This window comes from Meriones unguiculatus, chromosome 14 (genome assembly GCF_030254825.1).
Source record: "Meriones unguiculatus strain TT.TT164.6M chromosome 14, Bangor_MerUng_6.1, whole genome shotgun sequence".
In the NCBI taxonomy this organism is placed as follows: Eukaryota; Metazoa; Chordata; class Mammalia; order Rodentia; family Muridae; genus Meriones; species Meriones unguiculatus.
The window spans coordinates 49,147,781-49,168,729 of NC_083361.1; the positions used below are offsets into that span (position 1 = coordinate 49,147,781).

General features: G+C 41.1%; 5 non-coding genes across 5 annotated transcripts; all 5 read right to left on the reverse strand.

The window, feature by feature from the left end:
- Positions 1-2,091: 2,091 nt before the first annotated feature.
- LOC132647399 (small nucleolar RNA SNORD109A) lies at positions 2,092-2,156 on the reverse strand. Its single transcript, XR_009585767.1, has one exon. It is a non-coding gene; the product is annotated as a small nucleolar RNA SNORD109A (small nucleolar RNA).
- A 5,299-nt stretch (positions 2,157-7,455) lies between these two features.
- Positions 7,456-7,520, reverse strand: LOC132647335 (small nucleolar RNA SNORD109A). Its single transcript, XR_009585703.1, has one exon. It is a non-coding gene; the product is annotated as a small nucleolar RNA SNORD109A (small nucleolar RNA).
- Positions 7,521-11,057: 3,537 nt separating this feature from the next.
- LOC132647654 (small nucleolar RNA SNORD109A) lies at positions 11,058-11,122 on the reverse strand. Its single transcript, XR_009586000.1, has one exon. It is a non-coding gene; the product is annotated as a small nucleolar RNA SNORD109A (small nucleolar RNA).
- A 3,525-nt stretch (positions 11,123-14,647) lies between these two features.
- LOC132647717 (small nucleolar RNA SNORD109A) lies at positions 14,648-14,712 on the reverse strand. Its single transcript, XR_009586061.1, has one exon. It is a non-coding gene; the product is annotated as a small nucleolar RNA SNORD109A (small nucleolar RNA).
- Positions 14,713-18,260: 3,548 nt separating this feature from the next.
- LOC132647397 (small nucleolar RNA SNORD109A) lies at positions 18,261-18,325 on the reverse strand. Its single transcript, XR_009585765.1, has one exon. It is a non-coding gene; the product is annotated as a small nucleolar RNA SNORD109A (small nucleolar RNA).
- Between the last annotated feature and the right edge of the window lie 2,624 nt (positions 18,326-20,949).

Sequence of the window (20,949 nt, forward strand, 5' to 3'; positions counted from 1 at the left end):
CATCTCTTGTGGTACACAGTAGGTAAATATTTAGTCAGGCGAGAATGCAGCCTGTCTACAAACAAAAGACACAATGGGAAGCAGCGTCACTTACCTGTCCTGCCAGAAGGGAAGCACCTCTCCAAGTTTTAGCCTGCAACATAATAAGTATGAAGGTTATCAGAAAAGGAAATGCGTCTAGGCAACCTTGACTTTCTAAAGTGTCCCGACCTTCAAGTCTGCCAGGAGTTGAGTCTTTCCCAGAACCCACTATTGAATTCATTTCCTCCCTTCCAATCCCCTCAGATTTTAGCCACTGTGGCAAGGATTTCTCTTCTTCTGATGACTTCCTCAGAAGCTGTCTGTGAGTGCATCTTTGCCAGTGCCAGCAGGCACAGTGTGGACGCCTCTCAGTGGGCAGCGAGGAAGTTGGACAAAGCAAAGAAGAAGCAGTGAGTATAGCATTGCAGTATGGTCATTCTTAACTCCTCCTTTCTAAAAGTCAAAACGACCAAGTTGCACAGAGGTGAAAGTCAGTAAGCCCAATGGTATCTTTGAGATTTCAGGGTGTCATTGAAATTTGTCCTCTGTGCATGGAATTCTCTCCTTGTTTATTCAACAGAGTGTTCCATAATTGACTTTAGATTTCTTCCCTGCCATGCAACCTCATCTTGGAAGAGAGGGGAATCCAAAGGTACCTTTTTGTCTACATGTATGTTACCATGTCTCGATTCATGGAACTGAAGTCTTCCACTTGGAAGAGCGTTGGAATCATCTACCATGCTTCAGGTTAAATCTTATGAAAAGAAGATGTTTTCCACGCACTAACTGACTACCCCGTGGTCAAATACAATGGGTTGCTTTTTATCGAGTATGTTGTACTACACATCTGATATTACATGATGTCCTTCATTGGATATTCAAGCTTCAACCATGGCTTTAGTAATTGTGTATCCAGCAAGTGTTACCAAGAGTCCTATACTCCAGCTTCGTAAAAGTCTCTTAGTAGCAAGATATATATATATATATATATATATATATATATATATATATATATATATATATATACATATATGTGTGTGTCAGTTCTGAATTAATTGTGTTCATCATGAGGATGTTAAGAATATTCAGGGTGTGGTTCTTTCTTGTTTCATTGGAGAGTTAGCACGTCTGATCCATTATCAGGATTGTGGATCTACCAGCTAGCAACATGTTCTTTAGAAATATCTTTCCTTATTTCATAAAGGATTAGTTGTTTTCATAGATCTTGGGTAACACGCAAATTTTGTTAGAATAGATGATTTGCATCTGTGTGAGAGTGGCAATAAGAGGATGAATGTACCCAGGAGGAAAACAGAAACAACAACAACAAATAACAGAAAGCAAAGCCCAATTTTCATTTCTCATGATGGATCAACTGAGATGGTTTCCATGCGAGAGAGAGATAGGTAAACACAACATGCTCTGGAAGATTTTGGCAGCTAAGACATAAATGATGAACACCAATAAAACTAGGGAATGTCTCCAACAGGTGCCCTGGCTTCTCACCTAGCCATTATTATCTAGAATTTACCCAGCCTCCAACAGGAAAGACCATTTCAATTTTCCCTCTATATAAATTGAATGATCCTTTAATTATTAGTTATACGTCAGCCTTTACACAACTTTGGGTAAAGTTCGAGGGCAGTCATTGTCCTCCAATATTCTTGGGACTACTGGCATGAGCCCTAACCTCCCCTCCTGACACTTTACCACATATGTGCAAGGGTACATCGCCGGAGACTAGGAATGAGCAGCACGTTCTTACATATAATTCATCAGTTCTTACATATTTTTTGAGTACGTCATTTGCACCTACAGTCATCTCTACCTGATATATGTGCCTACTCCTATAGTAAAGGTTGTCTCCCTATCACTTGGAATCATTGCTATCTCTTTGAAAATAGAAAGCAATGAAGATTGTATCAAACCAAGTATGGGTACTGTTATGAGGCCTTTTTCGAAAAATCTCAGAATCTGATGCCATACTGCACAGTTCTCATCCTCTCTGAAAAGGGAAGAGTGCAAGGCAGGCTCTGAAATCCTCATGGGTATCACGAGGACCTCATATCTGGACCTCAGATCGCATCTGTTCAAGTAAGTCAACGTCCTCAGAGACCTGTTGTCATCATAGATCCAGAAAGGCCTTCGCTCAACACATGAGTTTTCACCTACCAAGTGAAACCCCAGAGAGCTAGACTCCCGGGCCTTGACAAGGAAGTTCAAAACTGTACAGGAGGCATGTAGCTCATTCTGTCAAAGGTTCTGGGGAAACACAGAGGACAGGATTAAAGAGCCTTTCCCCTTTGACACCATATGAGAAAAATAGAGGTCAACACATTGCCTTTGGTGGGTGTCACTGGCCCCAAATCGGGTACCTGTGAATGTTCCCTGAACTTATGTATTTAATCTTTACAACAAAGATTTGGTAAGAATAGAGAAAACATTCAAGAAAGAAAAATGACTTTTTTTCCTATCTAGATAAGATTTTTTCAACATCCTAATTTGCGGTTTCGATTCTATGCTCCTCATGTTAACCCGCCTTTACACTTCCTCCTCCTGTTCCCTGTCTTCCATGTATGTTCCTCTCCATCTTTCAGTGCCCAGTATTGAGCCTTCCAGTTGTCCTGCAATTGTCAATGCTCTGGAGGATTTTGTGATGTATGTCGCATGACCACCAGCTCCTTCCATATTTCCTTGGACAACAAAAAGCAACACACAGGCCAAGCTACATTTTGGTCCATATACATCACCAGGTATCCCACAGGACATTGACAGGGACAGGAGTTGGGTTCTGTGTGCCTGATTCCTGAACCTTCTCTTCGTATCACCTCTCATGTCATGTTTCTTCAAATGAACTCAACCCCACCCAGTTTCCAAGATGAAGGAAGGCATTGCATTTAATACCAAAAATATTCTTAGTTTTGTTTTGTTCTGACAATGGACAGAACTAGATTTCTGGCTCAACATAATCCATAATCATTTATAAAAAGAATAAATATGGTTCATTGTCAGCTCTGTTTGGGTTTTCGAAAACTTTATGGCAATTCACCTGAATTTTAGAGGGCAAGATTGCATGTTTCCATGCTACTTACAAGGAAGTGAAAACGCATGGGTGGCTCTCTTAGTATCCACGCCAGAGGATCAAGGATAGATGAAATTTGTGAGGGTTATTGTTCTGTGCTCTAGGGGTCTAGACTCCTAACACCCTATCATCTTCCTTTGGGTTCCACACCTGTCAGGGCAGAAATAAGAGTTTAATTCTTTGAGCTTGAATGTCGATAAGGGAAGGAGCTGGGAGAAAGCTTTTCTTAGTCCTTCTGGATATATTTTTTAGAATTGGAAGCTTCAATGGTAGCTTCAAAAGAAAGTCAAATATGCCAATAACTTTACCCAACTGTTGGTTTTCCAAATGCACCTCAAAATACTAATGGTATTAGGTAATATCCTTGTCACTTGCTTGGGGTGGGACTACCTAGCTAAGTCCCCTACAATGCCAGGGCCATAGCAAGTGTTCCACCATCAAGAGGCAAGACGAAGCCTAGGTTGTTTAGCCATGAGAGGGACGTTAAATAATTCTCATCTCTTGTGGTACACAGTAGGTAAATATTTAGTCAGGTGAGAATGCAGCCTGCCTACAAACAAAAGACACAATGGGAAGCAGCGTCACTTACCTGTCCTGCCAGAAGGGAAGCACCTCTCCAAGTTTTAGCCTGCAACATAATAAGTATGAAGGTTATCAGAAAAGGAAATGCGTCTAGGCAACCTTGACTTTCTAAAGTGTCCCGACCTTCAAGTCTGCCAGCACTTCAGTCTTTCCCAGAACCCACTATTGAATTCATTTCCTCCCTTCCAATCCCCTCAGATTTTAGCCACTGTGGCAAGGATTTCTCTTCTTCTGATGACTTCCTCAGAAGCTGTCTGTGAGAGCATCTTTGCCAGTGCCAGCAGACACAGTGTGGACGCCTCTCAGTGGGCAGCAGGGAAGTTGGACAAAGCAAAGAAGAGGCACTGCCTATAGCATTGCAGTATGGTCATTCTTTTTTTTTTTTTTTTTTTCAATGCTGTTTATTCAGGAACATTGAAGAATCCTCGGGCCCTGGGGAAAGTCAGCCCACAGCTTAAATAGCCTCTGGGTAGCCAACCCAGGCGTGCCACGGGGGCAATGCAGATAGGTCCACATACATGGAAGCAAGCCAGATCCTCGGCCTTAGCCAAATGTGGAGTTGTTCGTGACAGAGAGCACTCACCATCAGGAAGGTGAAAGGCGGAAACCAGCTCCATCTTTAAGGCATAGCATTCCGCAGCTCTCTACAGTTCCCCCTTTTTGTTTTAGACGCATCAGGCAAGAGTAGAGGTCTGATCTCTGATATTAGAAATAAATTGGGACTTTGTACAGATGTTCATTTAGGTGTCATCCACCCAAAGAGCATCAGACCCGTCCGATACCTTTTTCTCAGAGGCGGGACCTGGGGCATCAACCTGCATCCAATCAGACATGGTCTTCTCTGGGTCCAAAGCGGCTGACCCTGAGTGCAGTGCTTAGCCTCGCATCCTGAGCTTATCATTTTAGCTTTTTCTGGTATCCAACCATGCTTGGGGGAATGTCCTGCTTCATGGCTGTAAAGGCCTGAATGATCATGGCTGCAACACACTGTTGTGAGACTCTAATCTTGCATATATACCACAGGCAAACCAAGGAGACCAACACCAGAAGGCCTGCTAACACTCCCATGCCCGCCCATTCCTTCAGATGGTTCATTGCTGCAGCAATCCATGTTGATAATCCTGTGGCTAGTCCTGCGTCCACTCTGGTAGAATTTACTGTGACAATGGCCACTCTCAGCTGCTCCATCGTAGTATCGAATTCTCCAGTCCAATTATCTAAAATATAGCTCGACAATTGTTTAGACAGATTTGCAGCACAGGAAAAATTCTCATGTTGTATGCTAGTGACACAAAGTCCAGCATACTTTCATTGACAGCCAGGTTGAGCGATTTGCCATAGGGTATCTATTTGCTCCTACAAGAGGTCAATCCTCTGATTGAACACCATCAAGCTTCCTTTTAGTTGAGCATTAATTCCTTTATGTACAACAAAGGCATGAGCTACATTGGCTTAATGATTATTCAGGGTCTGAACTGACAGACTACAATAAGAAAGGAGAGGAGATCCTCCCCTATTAGTGGACTTGGGGAGTGGCATGCAAGCAGAGGGAGGAGGGAGGGTAGGATTGGGAGGAGAGGAGGGAGGGGCTAATGGGGGGATGCAGAATGAATAAAGTGTAATTGATGAAAAATTTAAGAAAAAAGGAAAAAAATAATTTAATAACCTTAAATGAATTTCAAAATTGGAGGAAAACATGGAGTTAGTCAATTGGCATGGAGCACGTCTCGCCCCTGGGGGCAATGGTCTCCTGAACTTACTCAGACCTCGGACACCACCACTGCTAGTTCTAGAACTGACGCAGGATGTTCCAACGAGGGGTTAAGGCTTCTCATAATATTTCCTATAAGCCCACACCTGTTTGTCTATATCCCCCATTTTTATTCATTATTAGCCAGATAGAGTCAAGTAATTGTGGTAATGATACTTGCTTTTTTGCCCAATGCTGGAATGCTAGTAAATTTAGGTATGCCCTGGTTACTCGCATGCCTCGCTGGGTGCCTGTGCCCATTGATGCCCCTCACGCTATGACTCTCTTCAGACAGAAAAGGGATCTTGGAACTACAGCCACCATTGTTACTACCATCTCACTGACAGCTGTTGGAGCTACCACCAGGGCATTAGCCATGAGTCATACTGTACAGTATGGTCATTCTTAACTCCTGGTTTCTCAAAGTCAAAATGAACAAGTTGCACAGAGGTGAAAGTCAGTAAGCCCTATGGTATCTTTGAGATTTCAGGGTGTCATTGAAATTTGTCCTCTGTGCATGGAATTCTCTCATGTTTATCCAACAGAGTGTTCCATAATTGACTTTAGATTTCTTCCCTGCCATGCAACCTCATCTTGGAAGAGAGGGGATTCCAAAGGTGCCTTTTTGTCTATATGTATGTTACCATGTATCGATTCATGGAACTCAAGTATTCCACTTGGAAGAGAGTTGGAATCATCTACCATGCTTCAGGTTAAATCTGATGAAAAGAAGATGTTTTCTACTCACTAACTGACTAGCCCGTGGTCAAATACTCATGGGTTGCTTTTTATCGAGTATGTTGTACTACAAATCTGAGATTACATGATGTCCTTGATTGGATATTCAAGCGTCAACCATGGCTTTAGAAATTGTGTATCCAGCAAGTGTTACCAAAAGTCCTATGCTCCTGCTTCCTAAAAGTCTGTTAGTAGTAAGATATATATATGTATATATATATATATATATTTATATATATGTGTGTGTGTGTGTGTGTGTCAGTTCTGAATTAATTGTGTTCATCATGAGGATATTAAGAAGATTCAGTGTGTGGTTCTTTCTTGTTTCATTGGAGAGTTAGTGTGTCTGCTCCATTATCAGGACTGTGGGTCTACCAGCTAGCAACATGTTCTATAGACGTATCTTTCCTTTGTTTTTTAAAGGAGTAGTTGTTTTCATAGATATTGGGTAACACGCAAATTTTGTTAAAAGAGATGATTTGCATCTGTGTGAGTGCAGCAATAAGAGGATGAATGTACCAAGGAGGAAAATAGAAACAAAAACAACGAATAACAGAAAGCAAAGCCCAATTGTCATTTCTCATGATGGATCAACTGAGAGGGTTTCCATGCGAGAGAGAGATAGGTAAACACAACATGCTCTGGAATATTTTGGCAGCTAAGACATACTTGATGAACACCAATAAAACTAGGGAATGTCTCAAACAGGTGCCCTGGCTTATCACCTAGCCATTAGTATCTAGAATTTACCCAGGCTCCAACAGGAAAGATCATTTCAAATTTCCCTCTATATAAATTGAATGGTCCTGGAATTATTTGTTATACGTCAGCCTTTACACAACTTTGGGTAAAGGGCGAGGGCAGTTATTGTCCTCCAATATTCTTGGGACTACTGGCATGATCCATAACATCCCCTCCTGACACTTTACTACATATGTGCAAGGGTACATCGACCGAGACTAGGAATGAGCAGCACGTTCGAATTCATCAGTTCCTAGATAGTTTTTGAGTACGTCATTTGCACCTACAGTCATCTCTACCTGATATATGTGCCTACTCCTATAGTAAAGGCTCTCTCCCTATCACTTGAAATCATTTCAATCTCTTGGAAAATAGAACGCAATGAAGAATGTATCAAACCATGTATGGGTACTGTTATGAGGCCTTTTTCGAAAAATCTCAGAATCTGATGCCAAACTGCACAGTTCTCATCCTCTCTGAAGAGGGAAGAGTGCCAGGCAGACTCTGAAATCCTCATGGGTCTCACACGGACCTCATATCTGGACCTCATATCGCATCTGTTCTAGTCAGTCAACGTCCTCAGATACCTGTTGTCATCATAGATCCAGAAAGGCCTTTGATAAACACATGAGTTTTCACCTACCAAATGAAACCCCAGAGAGCTAGACTCCTGGGCCTTGACAAGGAAGTTCAAAACTGAGCAGGAGGCATGTAGCTCATTCTATCAAAGGTGGTGGGGAAACACAGAGGACAGGATTAAAGAGCCTTTCCCCTTTGACCCCATATGAGAAAAATAGAGGTCAAAACATTGCATTCGGTGGGAGTCACTGCCCCCAAATCGGGTGCCTCTCAATGTTCCCTGAACTTCTGTACTTGACCTTTACAACAGAGATTTTGGCAAGAATAGAGAAAACATTCAAGTAAGCAAAATGACTTTGTTCCTATCTAGATAAGATTTTTTCAACATCCTAATTTGCGGTTTTGATTCTATTCTCTTCCTCTTTACCCTCCTTTAGGATTCTTCCTCCTGTTCCCTGTCTTCCATGTATGTTCCTCTCTATCTTTCAGTGCCCAGTATTGAGCCTTCCAGTTGTCCTGCAATTGTCAATGCTCTGGAGGATTTTGTGATGTATGTCACATGACCACCAGCTCGTTCCATATTTCCTTGGACACAAACTGGAACAGAGAAACCAAGCTACATTTTGATCCATATATATCACCAGGTATCCCAAAGGACATTGACAGGGACAGGAGTTGGATTCTGTGTGCCTGATTCCTGAACCTGCTCTTCTTATCACCTCTCATGTCATGTTTCTTCAAATGAACTCAAAACCACCCAGTTTCCAAGATGAAGGAAGGCATTGCATTTAATACCAAAAATATTCTTAGTTTTGTTTTGTTTTGTTTTTTTCTGACAATGGAAAACTAGATTTCTGGCTCAACATAATCCATAATCATTTATAAAAAGAATAATTATGGTTCATTATCAGCTGTGTTTGGGGCTACGAAAACTTTACGGCAATTCACCTGAATTTTGGAGGGCAGATTGCAAGTTTCCATTCTACTTACAAGGACTTGAAAATACATTGGTCGCTCTCTTAGTATCCACGCCAGAGGTACAAGGATAGATGAAATTTGTGAGGGTTATTGTTCTGTGCTCTAGGGGGCTAGACTCCTAACACCCTATCATCTTCCTTTGAGTTCCAACCTGCCAGGGCAGAAATAAGAGTTTAATTCTTTGAGCTTGAATGTCGATAAGGGAAGGAGCTGGGAAAAGACTTATCTTAGTATTTCTGGATATATTATTTAGAATTGGAAGCTTCAATGGTAGCTTCAAAAGAAAGTCAAATATGCCAATAACTTCACCCAACTGTTGGTTTTCCAAATGCACCTCAACATGCTAATGGTAATAGGTAGTATCCTTGCTTGGGTTGGGACTACCTAGCTAAGTCCCCTACAATGCAAAGGCCATAACAAGTGTTCCACCAGCAAGAGGCAAGATGAAGCCTAGGTTGTTTAGCCATAAGCGGGAAGTCAAATGATTCTCATCTCTAGAGGTACACAGTAGGTAAATATTTAGTCAGCCGAGACTGCAGCCTGCCTACAAACAAAAGACACCATGGGAAGCAGCGTCACTGCTTACCTGTCCTGCCAGAAGGGAAGCACCTCTCCAAGTTTTAACCTGCAACATAATAAGTATGAAGGTTATCAGAAAAGGAAATGCGTCTAGGCAACCTTGACTTTCTAAAGTTTCCCGACCTTCAAGTCTGCCAGCCGTTCAGTATTTCCCAGAACCAACTATTGAATTCATTTCCTCCCTTCCAATCCCCTCAGATTTTAGCCACTGTGGCAAAAATTTCTCTTCTTCTGATGGCTTCCTCAAAAGCTGTCTGTGAGAGCATCTTTGCGAGTGCCAGCAGACACAGTATGGATGCCTCTCAGTGGGCAGCAAGGAAGTTCAACAAAGCAAAGAAGAGGCACTGCCTATAGCATTGCAGTATGGTCATTCTTAACTCCTCCTCGTTTCTCAAAGTCAAAACGAACAAGTTGCACAGAGGTGAAAGTCAGTAAGCCCTATGGTATCTTTGATATTTCAGGGTGTCATTGAAATTTATCCTCTGTGCATGGAATTCTTTCATTGTTTATCCAACAGAGTATTCCATAATTTACTATAGATTTCTTCCATGCCATGCAACCTCATCTTGGATGAGAGCGGAATCCAAAGGTGCCTTTTCGTCTACATGTATGTTACCATGTCTCAATTCACGGAACTCAAGTCTTCCACTTGGAAGAGCGTTGGAATCATCTACCATGCTTCAGGTTAAAACTGATGAAAAGAAGATGTTTTGTATGCACTAACTGACTAGCCTGTGGTCAAATACTCATGGGTTGCTTTTTAATAGAATATGTTGTACTACACATCTGAGATTACATGATTTCCTTGATTGGATATTCAAGTTTCAACCATGGTTGTAGAAATTGTGTATCCAGCAAGAGTTACCAAGAGTCCTATCCTCCTGCTTCCTAAAAGTCTGTTAGTAGTAAGATATATATATATATATATATATATATATATATATATATATATATATATATATCTGTGTGTGTGTGTGTGTGTGTCAGTTCTGAATTAATTATGTTCATCATGAGGATATTAAGAAGATTCAGTGTGTAGTTCTTTCTTGTTTCATTGGAGAGTTAGCGTGTCTGCTCCATTATCAGGACTGTGGGTCTACCAGCTAGCAACATGTTCTTTAGAAATATCTTTCCTTGTTTTTTAAAGGAATAGTTGTTTTCATAGATCTTGGGTAACACGCAAATTTTGTTAGAAGAGATGATGTGCATCTGTGTGAGAGCTGCAATAAGAGGAAGAATGTACACAGGTGGAAAACAGAAACAACAACAAGAAATAACAGAAAGCAAAGCCCAATTGTCATTTCCATGATGGATCCACTGAGATGGTTTCCATGCGAGAGAGAGAGATAGGTAAACACAACATGCTCTGGAAGATTTTGGCAGCTAAGACAGAATTGAAGAACAACAATAAAACTATTGAATGTCTCAAACAGGTGCCCTGGCTTATCACCTAGCCATTATTATCTAGAATTTACCCAGCCTCCAACAGGAAAGACCATTTCAATTTTCCCTCTATCTAAATTGAATGATCCTGGAATTATTTGTTATACGTCAGCCTTTACACAACTTTGGGTAAAGGGCGAGGGCAGTCATTGTCCTCCAATATTCTTGGGACTACTGGCATGAGCCATAAAATCCGCTCCTGACACTTTACCACATATGTGCAAGGGTACATCGACCGAAACTAGGAATGAGCACCACGTTCGAATTCATCAGTTCTTAGATATTTTTTGAGTATATCATTTGCACCTACAGTCATCTCTACCTGATATATGTGCCTACTCCTATAGTAAAGGCTGTCTCCCTATCACTTGGAATCATTTCAATCTCTTTGAAAATAGAAAGCAATGAAGAAAGTATCAAACCAAGTATGGGTACTGTTATGAGGCCTTTTTCGAAAAATCTCAGAATCTGATGCCAAACTGCACAGTTCTCATCCTCTCTGAAGAGGGAAGAGTGCCAGGCAGGCTCTGAAATCCTCATGGGTCTCACGAGGTCCTCATATCTGGACCTCAGATTACATCTGCTCAAGTCAGTCAACGTCCTCAGATACCTGTTGTCATCATAGATCCAGAAAGGCCTTCGCTCAACACATGAGTTTTCACCTACCAAGTGAAACCCCAGAGAGCTAGACTCCTGGGCCTTGACAAGAAAGTTCAAAACTATGCAGGAGGCATGTAGCTCATTCTGTCAAAGGTGGTGGGGAAACACAGTGACAGGATTGAAGAGCCTTTCCCCTCTGACACCTTATGAGAAAAATAGAGGTCAAAACATTGCATTTGGTCGGTGTCACTGGCCCCAAGTCGGGTAGCTGTGAATGTTCCCTGAAATTATGTACTTAATCTTTACAACAGAGATTTTGGTAAGAATAGAGAAAACATTCAAGTAAGCAAAATGACTTTGTTCCTATCTAGATAAGATTTTGTCAACATCCTAATTTGCGGTTTTGATTCTATGCTCTTCCTCTTAACCCTACTTTAGGATTCCTCCTCCTGTTCCTTTCTTCCATGTATGTTCCTCTCCATCTTACAGTGCCCAGTATTGAGCCTTCCAGTTGTCCTGCAATTGTCAATGCTCTGGAGGATTTTGTGATGTATGTCACATGACCACCAGCTCGTTCCATATTTCCTTGGACAACAAATTGGAACACACAAGCCAAGCTACATTTTGGTCCATTTACATTTCCAGGTATCCCACAGGACATTGACAGGGACAGGAGTTGGGTTCTGTGTTCCTGATTCCTGAACCTTCTCTTCTTATCACCTCTCATGTCATGTTTCTTCAAATGAACTCAAATCCACCCAGTTTCCAAGATGAAGGAAGGCATTGCATTTAATACCAAAAATATTCTTCGTTTTGTTTTGTTTTGTTCTGACAATGGACAACTAGATTTCTGGCTCAACATAATCCATAATCATTTATAAAAAGAATAATTATGGTTCATTGTCAGCTCTGTTTGGGGCTGCGAAAACTTTATGGCAATTCACCTGAATTTTAGAGGGCAAGATTGCAAGTTTCCATGCTACTTACAAGGACGTGAAAACGCATGGGTTGCTCTCTTAGTATCCACGCCAGAGGATCAAGGATAGATGAAATTTGTGAGGGTTATTGTTTTGTGCTCTAGGGGTCTAGACTCCTAACACCCTATCATCTTCCTTTGGGTTCCACACCTGTCAGGGCAGAAAGAAGAGTTTAATTCTTTGAGCTTGAATGTCCATAAGGGAAGGAGCTGGGAGAAGGCTTTTCTTAGTACTTCTGGATATATTATTTAGAATTGGAAGCTTCAAGGGTAGCTACAAAAGAAAGTCACATAGTCCAATAACTTCACCCAACTAATGGTTTTCCAAATGCACATCAACATACTAATGGTATTAGGTAGTATCCTTGTCACTTACTTGGGTTGGGACTACCTAGCTAAGTCCCCTACAATGCCAGGGCCATAACAAGTGTTCCACCAGCAAGAGGCAAGATGAAGCCTAGGTTGTTTAGCCATAAGAGGGACGTCAAATGATTCTCATCTCTAGAGGTACACAGTAGGTAAATATTTAGTCAGCCGAGACTGCAGCCTGCCTACAAACAAAAGACACCATGGGAAGCAGCGTCACTGCTTACCTGTCCTGCCAGAAGGGAAGCACCTCTCCAAGTTTTAGCCTGCAACATAATAAGTATGAAGGTTATCAGAAAAGGAAATGCGTCTAGGCAACCTTGACTTTCTAAAGTGTCCCGACCTTCAAGTCTACCAGCTGTTCAGTATTTCCCAGAACCAACTATTGAATTCATTTCCTCCCTTCCAATCCCCTCAGATTTTAGCCACTGTGGCAAAAATTTTCTTCTTCTGATGGCTTCCTCAAAAGCTGTCTGTGAGAGCATCTTTGCCAGTGCCAGCAGACACAGTGTGGACGCCTCTCAGTGGGCAGCAAGGAAGTTCAACAAAGCAAAGAAGAGGCACTGCCTATAGCATTGCAGTATGGTCATTCTTAACTCCTCCTCGTTTCTCAAAGTAAAAACGAACAAGTAGCAAAGAGGTGAAAGTCAGTAAGCCCTATGGTATCTTTGAGATTTCAGGGTGTCATTGAAATTTATGCTCTGTGCATGGAATTCTTTCCTTGTTTATCCAACAGAGTATTCCATAATTGACTTTAGATTTCTTCCATGCCATGCAACCTCATCTTGGAAGAGAGGGGAATCCAAAGGTGCCTTTTTGTCTACATGTATGTTACCATGTCTCGATTCATGGAACTCAAGTCTTCCACTTGGAAGAGCGTTGGAATCATCTACCATGCTTCAGGTTAAATCTCATGAAAAGAAGATGTTTTGTACGCACTAACTGACTAGCCTGTTGTCAAATACTCATGGGTTGCTTTTTAATAGAGTATGTTGTACTACACATCTTAGATTACATGATGTCCTTGATTGGATATTCAAGTTTCAACCATGGTTGTAGAAATTGTGTATCCAGCAAGAGTTACCAAGAGTCCTATCCTCCTGCTTCCTAAATGTCTGTTAGTAGTAAGATATATATATGTATATATATATATATATATTTATATATATGTGTGTGTGTGTGTGTGTCAGTTCTGAATTAATTATGTTCATCATGAGGATATTAAGAAGATTCAGTGTGTGGTTCGTTCTTGTTTCATTGGAGAGTTAGCGTGTCTGCTCCATTATCAGGACTGTGGGTCTACCAGCTAGCAACATGTTCTTTAGAAATATCTTTCCTCTTTTTTTAAAGGAATAGTTGTTTTCATAGATCTTGGGTAACACGCAAATTTTGTTAGAAGAGATGATGTGCATCTGTGTGAGAGCTGCAATAAGAGGAAGAATGTACGCAGGTGGAAAACAGAAACAACAACAAGAAATAACAGAAAGCAAAGCCCAGTTGTCATTTCCATGATGGATCAACTGAGATGGTTTCCATGCGAGAGAGAGAGAGATAGGTAAACACAACATGCTCTGGAAGATTTTGGCAGCTAAGACATAATTGAAGAACACCAATAAAACTAGGGAATGTCTCAAACAGGTGCCCTGGCTTATCACCTAGCCATTATTATCTAGAATTTACCCAGCCTCCAACAGGAAAGACCATTTCAATTTTCCCTCTATCTAAATTGAATAATCCTGGAATTATTTGTTATACGTCAGCCTTTACACAACTTTGGGTAAAGGGCGAGGGAAGTCATTGTCCTCCAATATTCTTGGGACTACTGGCATGAGCCATAAAAGCCGCTCCTGACACTTTACCACATATGTGCAAGGGTACATCGACCGAGACTAGGAATGAGCACCACGTTCGAATTCATCAGTTCTTAGATATTTTTTGAGTATATCATTTGCACCTACAGTCATCTCTACCTGATATATGTGCCTACTCCTATAGTAAAGGCTGTCTCCCTATCAATTGGAATCATTTCTATCTCTTTGAAAATAGAAAGCAATGAAGAAAGTATCAAACCAAGTATGGGTACTGTTATGAGGCCTTTTTCGAAAAATCTCAGAATCTGATGCCAAACTGCACAGTTCTCATCCTCTCTGAAGAGGGAAGAGTGCCAGGCAGGCTCTGAAATCCTCATGGGTCTCACGAGGTCCTCATATCTGGACCTCAGATCACATCTGCTCAAGTCAGTCAACGTCCTCAGATACCTGTTGTCATCATAGATCCAGAAAGGCCTTCGCTCAACACATGAGTTTTCACCTACCAAGTGAAACCCCAGAGAGCTAGACTCCTGGGCCTTGACAAGGAAGTTCAAAACTGTGCAGGAGGCATGTAGCTCATTCTGTCAAAGGTGGTGGGGAAACACAGTGACAGGATTGAAGAGCCTTTCCCCTCTGACACCATATGAGAAAAATAGAGGTCAAAACATTGCATTTGGTGGGTGTCACTGGCCCCAAATCGGGTAGCTGTGAATGTTCCCTGAAATTATGTACTTAATCTTTACAACAGAGATTTTGGTAAGAATAGAGAAAACATTCAAGTAAGCAAAATGACTTTATTCCTATCTAGATAAGATTTTTTCAACATCCTAATTTGCGGTTTTGATTCTATGCTCTTCCTCTTAACCCTACTTTAGGATTCCTCCTCCTGTTCCTTTCTTCCATGTATGTTCCTCTCCATCTTACAGTGCCCAGTATTGAGCCTTCCAGTTGTCCTGCAATTGTCAATGCTCTGGAGGATTTTGTGATGTATGTCACATGACCACCAGCTCGTTCCATATTTCCTTGGACAACAAATTGGAACACACAAGCCAAGCTAAATTTTGGTCCATATACATTTCCAGGTATCCCACAGGACATTGACAGGGACAGGAGCTGGGTTCTGTGTTCCTGATTCCTGAACCTGCTCTTCTTATCACCTCTCATGTCATGTTTCTTCAAATGAACTCAAATCCACCCAGTTTCCAAGATGAAGGAAGGCATTGCATTTAATACCAAAAATATTCTTCGTTTTGTTTTGTTTTGTTTTGATTTTTCCAACAATGGACAACTAGATTTCTGGCTCAACATAATCCATAATCATTTATAAAAAGAATAATTATGGTTCATTGTCAGCTCTGTTTGGGGCTGCGAAAACTTTATGGCCATTCACCTGAATTTTAGAGGGCAAGATTGCAAGTTTCCATGCTACTTACAAGGACGTGAAAACGCATGGGTGGCTCTCTTAGTATCCACGCCAGAGGATCAAGGATAGATGAAATTTGTGAGGGTTATTGTTCTGTGCTCTAGGGGTCTAGACTCCTAACACCCTATCATATTCCTTTGGGTTCCACACCTGTTAGGGCAGAAAGAAGAGTTTAATTCTTTGAGCTTGAATGTCCATAAGGGAAGGAGCTGGGAGAAGGCTTTTCTTAGTACTTCTGGATATATTATTTAGAATTGGAAGCTTCAAGGGTAGCTACAAAAGAAAGTCACATAGTCCAATAACTTCACCCAACTAATGGTTTTCCAAATGCACATCAACATACTAATGGTATTAGGTAGTATCCTTGTCACTTGCTTGGGTTGGGACTACCTAGCTAAGTCCCCTACAATGCCAGGGCCATAACAAGTGTTCCACCAGCAAGAGGCAAGATGAAGCCTAGGTTGTTTAGCCATAAGAGGGACGTCAAATGATTCTCATCTCTAGAGGTACACAGTAGGTAAATATTTAGTCAGCGGAGACTGCAGCCTGCCTACAAACAAAAGACACCATGGGAAGCAGCGTCACTGCTTACCTGTCCTGCCAGAAGGGAAGCACCTCTCCAAGTTTTAGCCTGCAACATAATAAGTATGAAGGTTATCAGAAAAGGAAATGCGTCTAGGCAACCTTGACTTTCTAAAGTGTCCCGAACTTCAAGTCTGCCAGCCGTTCAGTATTTCCCAGAACCAACTATTGAATTCATTTCCTCCCTTCAAATCCCCTCAGATTTTAGCCACTGTGGCAAAAATTTCTCTTCTTCTGATGGCTTCCTCAAAAGCTGTCTGTGAGAGCATCTTTGCCAGTGCCAGCAGACACAGTGTGGACGCCTCTCAGTGGGCAGCAAGGAAGTTCAACAAAGCAAAGAAGAGGCACTGCCTATAGCATTGCAGTATGGTCATTCTTAACTCCTCCTCGTTTCTCAAAGTCAAAACGAACAAGTTGCACAGAGGTTAAAATCAGTAAGCCCTATGGTATCTTTGAGATTTCAGGGTGTCATTGAAATTTATGCTCTGTGCATGGAATTCTTTCCTTGTTTATCCAACAGAGTATTCCATAATTGACTTTAGATTTCTTCCATGCCATGCAACCTCATCTTGGAAGAGAGGGGAATCCAAAGGTGCCTTTTTGTCTACATGTATGTTACCATGTCTCGATTCATGGAACTGAAGTCTTCCACTTGGAAGAGCGTTGGAATCATCTACCATGCTTCAGGTTAAATCTGATGAAAAGAAGATGTTTTGTACGCACTAACTGACTAGCCCGTGGTCAAATACACATGGGTTGCTTTTTTTCAAGTATGTTGTACTACACATCTGAGATTACATGATGTCCTTGAATGGATATTCAAGCTTCAACCATGGCTTTAGAAATTGTGTATCCAGCAAGTGTTACCAAGAGTCCTATGCTCCAGCTTCGTAAAAGTCTGTTAGTAATAAGATATATATATATATATATATATATATATATATATATATATATATATATATACATATACATATATGTGTGTGTCATTTCTAAATTAATTGTGTTCATCATGAGGATGTTAAGAAGATTCAGTGGTGTGTGGTTCTTTCTTGTTTCATTGGAGAGTTAGCACGTCTGATCCATTATCAGGATTGTGGGTCTACCAGCTAGCAACATGTTCTTTAGAAATATCTTTCTTTGTTTTCTAAAGGAATAGTTGTTTTCATAGATCTTGGGTAACACGCAAATTTTGTTAGAATAGATGATTTGCATCTGTGTGAGAGCGGCAATAAGAGGATGAATGTACCCAGGAGGAAAACAGAAACAACAACAACAAATAACAGAAAGCAAAGCCCAATTGTCATTTCTCAAGATGGATCAACTGAGATGGTTTCCATGCGAGAAAGAGATAGGTAAACACAACATGCTCTGGAAGATTTTGGCAGCTAAGGCATAAATGATGAACACCAATAAAACTAGGGAATGTCTCAAACAGGTGCCCTGGTTTCTCACCTAGCCATTATTATCTAGAATTTACCCAGCCTCCAACAGGAAAGACCATTTCAATTTTCTCTCTATAAAAATTGAATTATCCTTTAATTTTTTGTTATACGTCAGCCTTTACACAACTTTGGGAAAAGTGCGAGGGCAGTCATTGTCCTCCAATATTCTTGGGACTACTGGCATGAGCCCTAACCTCCCCTCCTGACACTTTACCACATATGTGCAAGGGTACATCGCCGGAGACTAGGAATGAGCAGCACGTTCTAATTCATCAGTTCTTACATATTTTTTGAGTACGTCATTTGCACCTACAGTCATCTCTACCTGATATATGTGCCTACTCCTATAGTAAAGGTTGTCGCCCTATCAATTGGAATCATTTCTATCTCTTTGAAAATAGAAAGCAATGAAGATTGTATCAAACCAAGTATGGGTACTGTTATGAGGCCTTTTTCGAAAAATCTCAGAATCTGATGCCATACTGCACAGTTCTCATCCTCTCTGAAGAGGGAAGAGTGCAAGGCAGGCTCTGAACTCCTCATGGGTCTCACGAGGACCTCATATCTGGACTTCAGATCGCATCTGTTTAAGTCAGTCAACGTCCTCAGAGACCTGTTGTCATCATAGATCCAGAAAGGCCTTCGCTCAACACATGAGTTTTCACCTACCAAGTGAAACCCCAGAGAGCTAGACTCCTGGGCCTTGACAAGGAAGTTCAAAACTGTGCAGGAGGCATGTAGCTCATTCTGTCAAAGGTTCTGGGGAAACACAGAGGACAGGATTAAAGAGCCTTTCCCCTTTGGCACCACATGAGAAAAATAGAGGTCAACACATTGCATTTGGTGGGTGTCACTGGCCCCAAATCAGGTACCTGTAAATGTTCCCTGAACTTATGTATTTAATCTTTACAACAAAGATTTGGTAAGAATAGAGAAAACATTCAAGAAAGCAAAATTACTTTTTTTCCTATCTAGATAAGATTTTTTCAACATCCTAATTTGCGGTTTTGATTCTATGCTCGTCATGTTAAGCCGCCTTTACACTTTCTCCTCCTGTTCCCTGTCTTCCATGTATGTTCCTCCACATCTTACAGTGCCCAGTATTGAGCCTTCCAGTTGTCCTGGAATTGTCAATGCTCTGGAAGATTTTGTGATGTATGTCGCATGACCACCAGCTCCTTCCATTTTTCCTTGGACAACAAAAAGCAACACACAGGCCAAGCTACATTTTGGTCCATATACATCACCAGGTATCCCACAGGACATTGACAGGGACAGGAGTTGGGTTCTGTGTGCCTGATTCCTGAACCTTCTCTTCTTATCACCTCTCATGTCATGTTTCTTCAAATGAACTCAACACCACCCAGGTTCCAAGATGAAGGAAGGCATTGCATTTAATACCAAAAATATTCTTAGTTTTGTTTTGTTTTGTTCTGACAATGGACAACTAGATTTCTGGCTCAACATAATCCATAATCATTTATAAAAAGAATAAATATGGTTCATTGTCAGCTCTGTTTGGGTTTTCAAAAACTTTATGGCAATTCACCTGAATTTTAGAGGGCAATATTGCATGTTTCCATGCTACTAACAAGGAAGTGAAAACGCATGGGTTGCTGTCTTAGTATCCACGCCAGAGGATCAAGGATAGATGAAATTTTTGAGGGTTATTGTTCTGTGCTCTAGGGGTCTAGACTCCTAACACCCTATCATCTTCCTTTGGGTTCCACATCTGTCAGGGCAGAAATAAGAGTTTAATTCTTTGAGCATGAATGTCGATAAGGGAAGGAGCTGGGAGAAGGCTCCTTATCACTTATTTAGAATTGGAAGCTTCAATGGTAGCTTCAAAAGAAAGTCAAATATGCCAATAACTTCACCCAACTGTTGGTTTTCCAAATGCACCTCAAAATACTAATGGTATTAGTTAGTATCCTTGTCACTTGCTTGGGTTTAGTCAACCTAGCTAAGTCCCTTACAATACCAGGGCCATAGCAAGTGTTCCACCATCAATAGGCAAGATGAAGCCTAGGTTGTTTAGCCATGAGAGGGATGTTAAATAAATCTCATCTCTTGTGGTACACAGTAGGTAAATATTTCGTCAGGCGAGAATGCAGCCTGTCTACAAACAAAAGACACAATGGGAAGCAGCATCACTTACCTGTCCTGCCAGAAGGGAAGCACCTCTCCAAGTTTTAGCCTGCAACATAATAAGTATGAAGGTTATCAGAAAATGAAATGCGTCTAGACAACCTTGACGTTCTAAAGTGTCCCGACCTTCAAGTCTGCCAGCAGTTCAGTCTTTCCCAGAACCAACTATTGAATTCATTTCCTCCCTTCCAATCCCCTCAGATTTTAGCCACTGTGGCAAGGATTTCTCTTCTTCTGATGACTTCCTCAGAAGCTGTCTGTGAGAGCATCTTTGCCAGTGCCAGCAGGCACAGTGTGGACGCCTCTCAGTGGGCAGCGAGGAAGTTGGACAAAGCAAAGAAGAAGCAGTGAGTATAGCATTGCAGTATGGTCATTCTTAACTCCTCCTTTCTCAAAGTCAAAACGACCAAGTTGCACAGAGGTGAAAGTCAGTAAGCCCAATGGTATCTTTGAGATTTCAGGGTGTGATTGAAATTTGTCCTCTGTGCATGGAATTCTCTCCTTGTTTATCCAACAGAGTGTTCCATAATTGACTTTAGATTTCTTCCCTGCCATGCAACCTCATCTTGGAAGAGAGGGGAATCCAAAGGTACCTTTTTGTCTACATGTATGTTACCATGTCTCGATTCATAAAAACTCAAGTCTTCCACTTGGAAGAGCGTTGGAATCATCTACCATGCTTCAGGTTAAATCTGATGAAAAGAAGATGTTTTCTACGCACTAACTGACTAGCCCGTGGTCAAATACACATGGGTTGCTTTTTATCGAGTATGTTGTACTACACATCTGAGATTACATGATGTCCTTGATTGGATATTCAAGCTTCAAACATGGCTTTAGAAATTGTGTATCCAGCAAGTGTTACCAAGAGTCCTATGCTACAGCTTCGTAAAAGTCTGTTAGTAGTAAGATATATATATATATATATATATATATATATATATATATACATATATGTGTGTGTCAGTTCTGAATTAATTGTGTTCATCATGAGGATGTTAAGAAGATTCAGTGTGTGGTTCTTTCTTGTTTCATTGAAGAGTTAGCGCATCTGATCCATTATCAGGATTGTGGGTCTACCAGCTAGCAACATGTTCTTTAGAAATAT